The sequence below is a fragment of the Anopheles coluzzii genome, chromosome 3 (assembly GCF_943734685.1).
Source record: "Anopheles coluzzii chromosome 3, AcolN3, whole genome shotgun sequence".
Classification (NCBI taxonomy): domain Eukaryota; kingdom Metazoa; phylum Arthropoda; class Insecta; order Diptera; family Culicidae; genus Anopheles; species Anopheles coluzzii.
Window position 1 is genome coordinate 50,356,996 of NC_064671.1, and position 8,368 is coordinate 50,365,363.

Consider the following 8,368-nt stretch of genomic DNA (forward strand, 5'->3'; position numbering starts at 1 on the left):
TCAGAGACTATAGTTTCTGGAACACCAAACGTTGCGAATGATTGCGTTAAAAACTTGATAGTTGTCTTTGCTGTTGTAATTTTGGTTGCATATACTTCTGGCCATTTTGTGTATGGATCAACTACAACCAAAAAATACACGCCATCTACAGGACCGGCATAGTCCACGTATACACGTGACCATGGCTTTTCCGGCATAGGCCAAAATTCAGGTATTTCTTTGATTGGTGCTTTGCCAGCAGTGCAACATGAAGTACAACGCCGGACAAAGTTTTCGATATCGACATCCATTCCCGGCCAGAAAACGAAACTTCGAGAAATGGATTTCATTCGCACCATTCCAGGATGACCGCGATGGAATTGTTGCAGTACCTTTTTCCTGTAAATGTTTGGAGCAACAACTCTGTTGTGAAACAAGACATGCGTTAACGATTCTTTTCGTGTGTAATACGAACGAATGTCTTGATTTTTGATTGACGACGCTTCGTTCGGCCAGCCTTCCCGGATGAATTTCAAAACAGCTTGCAGTGTTTCGTCCAATCTTGTTGCTTTTTGAATGTCAGCAAATGATACTAGCGCTTGTTTCAATGATTCGTGCATGACGTTTTGAATATCCTCTTCAAGTGAAATCGAAGCTACAACGTAATCTTCCTCTGGTTGCTTGCAACGGTCGATTAGCCTTGATAGCATGTCAGCGCACCCAAACTCGGTGGTTGAAACATATTCGATGGTCAAATCGTAGTTTAATAACATCAATGCCCACCGTTGGAGTCGGTTTGCTGTGTGCAAAGGAATTCCCTTTTTTGAACCAAATATGGATAGTAAAGGCTTATGATCGGTTAAAAGAGTAAATTTCCGACCAAGTAAGTACTTATGAAATTTGGTTACCCCATAAGTAAGAGCCAGAGCTTCTTTTCCGGTTGTCCGTAGCCTTGTTCTGCAGACGTTAATGTTCTTGAAGTATGTTGAATGGCTTTCAAATATCCGTTCGGAAATTTATGAAAAATAACTGCGCCAACGCCGGTGCTAGACGCATCTGCTGCAACGATGATAGGAAGATTCGGATCATAATGTGTCAACAGTAAGTCAGATTGCAGTACTTTCTTGAATTTTTCGAACGATGTTTGACAATCCGAATTCCACTTCCACTTCGTATCCTTCTTTAGCAGTTGATCTAACGGGTGTCTGTGTTCATGCATGTTTCTCACAAATCGGCCGTAGAAATTCACAGCTCATAAGAACGATCTTAATTCGGAAATGTTCGTTGGTGCTGGAATAGATGCGATGGTTTTCAACTTCTCTGGGTCAGGATGTATGCCGTTGCGATCTACCACATGCCCCAAATAGACAATTTCAGTTTGATAGAAATGACATTTTTCCAGGTTGACGTGGAAGCTATATTCTTTTAAACGCTGAAGAAATGTGTGTAATGATTGCTTGTGTGCCGCCTAAGTTTTACCGAAAATTATAGCATCATCTAGAAATGTTCTAACTCCCTAACTAACTTCTAACTAATTTGACTCCCGGTGCGAGACGGTTGAACTGAAAAAGACCTCTATGTGTGTTGATCGTAAGAAGGTGTTTAGATTCGTTTTCTACTTCTACTTGTAGGTATGCATCGGACAAATCGACTATGCTGAATACAACACTTCCGTTCAGCTGTGCAAAAATTTCTTCAGGAGTAGGTAGAGGATAATGATTTGACTCTAAAGCTTCGTTAAGCCCCGTCGAATAATCCGCACAAATTCGAACTTTACCATTAGGCTTGCGAATGGCTACTATCGGAGCAGCCCACTCCGAAAAGTCTATTGGTGTGATGATGCCTAGTGATTGTAATCTTGATAGTTCCGCATCCACAAGAGCGATAGTATTGAATGGTACTGGTCGTTTTGGACAGAACACTGGTTTTACATTGGGTTTCAGAAACAGTTTCACCTTCGTTTTTGTGCAATGTCCAAGCGAATCATCGAAAACTGTTGGATATTTCGATTGAAGCTGTACTATTCGATCCTTTGGACATGCTGATGAAACTTTCTTACACAGTACATCGAAGGGAATTGCTCATATATTAAAGCTATCTATCCAATCTATATCTATAACATGTAGGACTGGTGATTATGTATCAAAACAAACACATTTCTCTGTAATTGCATTAAAGATAACCTCGCATTCGAATTCACCGATAAGCTTGAGTTGTTCTCCCGATGCATTCGATGCTTCAATGGATGCTTGAGAAAGTTTCGGTTGACCCAAATGTTGCCATGTTGTTTTAGAAATAACTGTTATGTCACTTGCGGTGTTCAGTTGGAGTGATGTAGTTATGCCATTGATTATGATAGAGATAAACTTCCTTTTAGCACTGTTTTTCGTGACATGATTAACGAAAATTCCCTGAGATTTCTTTTGATTTTGATTCTTCTCACTCTTTTGATATGTGTTGTTGTTTGAAGATTTTGATCTCATGGCTTTACAGTAACCTTCCTTGTGGCCTACATTTTTGCACACTTTGCAGGGATGATCTGTAAAATTGCAATCCCGTACAAAATGCATTTTTCCACATTGCCAACAAGGAGTACGAGGGACAGTATTCGAATCTGATTTCGGTTGACGCTGATCTTTTGAATTGTCGAATCGGGAAGGCTGTGGCAAACGATACGGTTTCTTCTCTGAAACTGCATGCACGGAATGCTTCGATCTTGATTGATTTTCGATCATCGTTGTATCCGCTTTCGGATTGATAAGCCGTTGAAATTCTGCCATTGGTGTTTGAATGTTCATTTTAGCCTCCGGCGTGGCGTTTTCTATTCGAGATAGCAGTCCGCAATTCACTATTCATTCAATGCAGATTTCACTATTTGCAAGCACTGGTACCTTTTAAGGAACACCGAATATTGCTTTCCGAAGATTTTTTTGAGAATATTGACGGTTTCTTCAAACGAATTTTCATGCGGTTGCTTCGGAAGAAAGTAATTCACATACCGGCTGTGAGCAGACGTTTCCAGCTTCCTCAGCAAAAGTCGAACTTTCGCCTCGTCATTCAAACTGCTAGCATCGTTTTGAAAAAGGTCTTTGAAACGTACATACCATTTTTCAACAGTGATGTTGTTTTCTTCATCGTAACGAAACTCCTCGATGGTTTTCGATAAAGATTCAAGGATTTCGTCAGGACTTCTAGTTTTAAAAGCAGCCATCTGTTGAAAAAGTTGAACCATTTTGTTGATAACGGTTTCAAGGTTTTCATTGTTCATCCTTGACGCTAATTCTCGTTAGCTTCAGAATCTCGTGAGCTTCGGGTTCCGGGTTCAGTAATAATCCTCGTCGCCAAAATGATATGTCGCAGGGAATATATCTTGAGAAAAACACAACTGCTTTATTCCTTAGTTCAGAATGGAATCATCTTTATTCACTCAATGTGTACTCTGATCGAGTCTTGCAATGTTACTGCGATATGCGTGTTACTATGCAACAGAAGCCATCGGATAAACCTTATCGCGTACAAGAGATATGTACTGCTTTTTTCGTATGATGATAATGAAGTCCCACGTCTTAGCCCAACACAGGATTGAGACGGACGATAATATAATAGTAATATTACTGCAATGGTAAAAGGAATCCAATGATCGAACGATTCTATGAAGTACTCGCAGAATCATAGCCACATTCAAAACAACCAATATAGTTCCGGCAAGAAAAAACTGATCTTACGAAAAAAATGGAACGTGTGCAATGATATTCCCTAGCATCATCTACGTAGCCCGCTCAGAACTAACGAATGGACCTAGAGTTATCAGGACACGGCATGCAAATGGCCTGTTCTACCTTTCGAAACAGAAGTAAATGATATGTTGCAGGGAATATATCTTGTTAATAAAACACAAAACACAACACCGTCCACAAGGACAAAGCGGGCGTAGGGTAGGCCCAAACTGTGGTGACAAGATGACGTGGAGTCGTCCGCCATTAAGGCTGGGATAACGGATTGGCAGACGAAGGCGCGAGACCTTGAGTGGTTCCGGACACTCCTGAGGCAGTCCAGGACCGCAAAACGGTTGTAGCGCCGTATAACAGCAACAATAACAACAATAAAAGACTACTGTTTTGTTCTTTGAGAACTTCCTGCGGGGAAATTCCTTTTGAGCTAAAGGTCGCTATAGCCCTCGCGTGAAATTGAATGTGAAATTTTGGTTATTTTGCTATATTTTATTAAATATTTATCAGAATATGGTTCATCGTACACTAAAAGAAAGGATATTTAATTCCACATTTAGTTCGTCAAACATATTGAAATAATGAATGAAATACATTTCCTTATGATTCCCCGCTGAACATTATTTTTCACCGTGAACAAAGAGGGGAATCACAAGGAAATGTGTTTAATTTATTAACTCAATATGTTGTATAGTCTAAATAGTTTGGAAATTTAGTATCCTGTCTTTTAGTGTGCGATAAGCCAAATTCTGATAAAAAATTTATTGAAATACAGCAGAAAATCCCAAAATTTCACGTTTAATTTCTCTGGGGCTCTAACGCGGGCTTTAGTGCCAAACAGGGGCGTTCGTTGAAAAACACAAAAGTTTGTTAAGTTTCAGTAAAACACTAACATAAGTGAAACTTAGTGTACTATATCGGTTAAAAGCGTCCGCATTCGTTCGTGGATAAAAATATACAGGCGGTCTTCGAGATACACTATTATTGCACCAAAAACGTCCGTAAAACGGTGTACCTTATATAGATACAACGAACCATTACTAGCTTTGACAAGCATCAAAGAAAACAAAGCAGGGATAGGTATTTACATCAAGGACCATATAATAAATATAGAGAGATTTAAAAATCAAACAGATAGCCTCAATAGCCACATTAAAAGGCGAAAGAACTCCGTAGGAGCCAAAGCCTCTCTAAACTATACCAACAACAGCAACAACTCAAGAGCCACAATCGAACTAATAGCAATAAAAAGCATTAAAAATAGCGAAATAAATAATTTAATGAAATGCACTATTATTGTAATGTACAAAATGAAACAATTGAAGACACGACTATTCAGCTTGAAGGCTAATCAACAATTAATATATATCTCTCATCTCAATGTGTACTGTGATCACATGATGTAATCACATGTACACAACTATAACAACTATATACACAGACAGTTTGATTGCATGCAAAATATTAAAAATAGCTTTAAAAGAAAAAAAGAATGGAAGAACTCGGTCATTTCATTTTTCGTAATAAGTTGTTTAAAAACGTTTTAAAAAATAAAATAAAAAACATACGAAGGTGTGAAAGGTGAGTATTCTGTTCAACTCATACATTGACTGTTTTTTTTATATCTGTTACGTATTTTCTACAAATCGCGAAAAACGACTGTCCATATAGTTGGAGTAGGCGTTGTCCTCCGATCCTCTCACAAAAAAAAAAAGAAAAAATACTACAGTGGAGCGCCGATAATCCGGGCTCTTCGGGACTCGACCTCGCACGGATATTCGAAAACACGGAAAATTAGTCAAAGTAATTATTTTATAACAAATTCTTGATTTCTTTCGAAATTTATTTAATATTTTGGTATATCCTAGCCAGTTTTGATAAATTTCAAGTTTTTCCGATGATAATATTGGAAATGTGCCATGAATTATAGTGTTTTTTGTTAAGAAAATGTGCTCTGATAACCTTTTTTTTTCAAATATCCTCTTCAGCACGCAATGTCATCTTTGTATTGAACTGTCATTTTTCAACAGCACGGATAAACGGACAACCGGATAAACGGCGCTCCACTGTAATATGAAAAAAAAACAAACAAAAGTGGAGGAAATAAGAAAATCTCTTGAGTACCGTCCTGAGAGGGAAGAATATAGCATACAGGCGTTCTTTCTCTATAAAACTCCAAAACTGTAAAAGAAATAAATCTAATTTAATAAAAAAAATTGTATATAAAAATAGCAAAAAGAAAAAAATAGGAAAAAAACAATTATACACTCACTAATTTTGACAAATAAAATAACATAAAAGTAACACACCACGCAAAGACACTACATAACATAGACAAAACCAAAGGAACATACAAAATTAAAATAAGATTAAATTAAGTGACTTACAACATAAGAATAAGACAAACTACTGTGATAATCGAACCCTGTGTTATACACGATGTGACAACCAAAGACTGAAAGGAGAAAAAAAAAACAAATAAATTGAAATGAGAGACGGAAAACATAGGAAAATCTATCCCATCAAACCTGCTAAGAAGAAGAAAGAAAAATATACTCTACCAACCTAGATGGTCAGCCTCTGTTTATGGCTTTACACAACGCCATAAGAGGACAAACCCCATCGCCCAAAGAAGAAGAAGAAGAAGAAGAAGAAGAAGAAGAAGAAGAAGAAGAAGAAGAAGAAGAAGAAGAAGAAGAAGAAGAATGAGAAGAAGAAGAAGAAGAAGAAGAAGAAGAAGAAAACAGCTATTTGGGGTAGTTACGTTAGATAACGTCAGACGTGCGATTTTGTCGTCCGACGTTATCTGTCAAATTCCATATAAAATTTTGACAGGCCGTCCGATAAAATCGCATGCGAAAAAGCGTTGCCACCGCCCTAATTGGTTGAACTTCGATTGCATGTCAACTATTGACGTTGGCAGCACCTATTGCAAGGTGTATGGATATTAGGAGGTGAAGTGCTTCAGAGCAAATTGACATTTCACGACTTGACATAACAATACTGGGGGCTCCGGTATTAAAATCGGGGAGGGCTGGAGGGGGGTACAGAAAATTGTATGCGATTTGACATAACAATACTCAATGATGGCGCCCGGAAAACGCGCTAACAATTCACCTCCTTAATAAACACACCTTGACCTATTGTTAGTTGGCATGTTTTTACATAAAAGGGAAATTATCTGGCATTTGACAATTGATGTGTCAATGTTGCATAGTAACACAGAGACGACTTTCGATGAAGCATTGAAGACTTTTTTGCAAGTTTATCGAACCACACCTGCACCAGATAAGTCTCCAACTGAATTGATGTTTCAGCGGCCTATTCGAACAGTTCAGTCATTATTACTACCTCCAGTTTCACGGTCACGAAATGAAAAGCCAGAAGCTGGTAGAAAATTCTTCGCTCCTGGAGAAGCGGTTTATGCCATGTCCACCGCAATAATTCCTGGGAGTGGAAACCGGCATCAATAGTCGAACGAGTCGGTAGAGTGAATTACAACGTGTTTTTGGAAGACAACCAGCGAATTATTCGCTCACATGCAAATCAACTGAAGAAGCATCTACAGGAGGAAACATCGTGTGGAAATAGAAATTGCCACGACACTGGAAATTTGTTAACTATTTTCTTTGAGAAATTTGGATTCGGAACTCCACAGGCTGTTGAAAACTCAATTGAAATGACTGAACAAGAACATTACTATTCAGCTGATGAAGAGTCCGATGAAGAAATTGAAGGAGAAAATTGGCAAACATCACCGTCCACAGTTACTACTGAAGCCACTCCACCGATGCCTGCATCTTCTGCTCAACCCGTGATAGCGGAAAGACCTCGAAGAAGTCGTAGGCTACCAGCCAGGTTTGAGCCGTATTGGCTGATTTAAGGGGGAGATGTTGCATAGTAACACGCATAGCGCAGTAACATTACAAGACTCGATCAGAGTACACATTGAGTGAATAAAGATGATTCCATTCTGAACTAAGGAATAAAGCAGTTGTGTTTTTCTCAAGATATATTCCCTGCGACATATCAGTCAAATCAGTACAATTTGCTCAAAGAACCAAATTTAGTCAAATTTAGAAAACGCCGTATCTCCAAATCCGCGTGAACTTTGGAGTAAACTCGGCCAAGGTGTTATAATATGACAAAGTGAAGTTGTTCAGAGCAAAATTACATTTCTAGACATTCCTATAATCTTTTGACGGGAAGTTTACGCTTTCCCATACAAATCAAGCGTAAACTTTTTGAGTTTAGGGCTCGTGTGACGTCCGTATTATGAACAGAAAGAACTGAGAGAAAGAGCGAGAAAAAGCAATGTTGACAACTCAGCGGACTCGGATTGTTATATGGGAAGTCGAAAGTGCTCTATATCTGTCTCGTTCCAAGCGACTTTGGCTTCTCGCTTTTTGCTTCAAACTATGATCCAATATATCACACTTGTTGGACAAATTTCCTAAAAAATGAAAATTTTAAATCGCAGTCACCAAATAATTATGAATAAAGTTGTGATAAAATATAAAGAATAATAATTCTAGCATATTATTTTCACTATACCATCAACCTCTCAGTACATTAAGTGTAGTAAAACTTCATTGTGCTTGATTTGTAGTTTTCTTGGCCATCAACACAGCACCGAGTGTGTTGTTCTTTTCCTGTTTGCC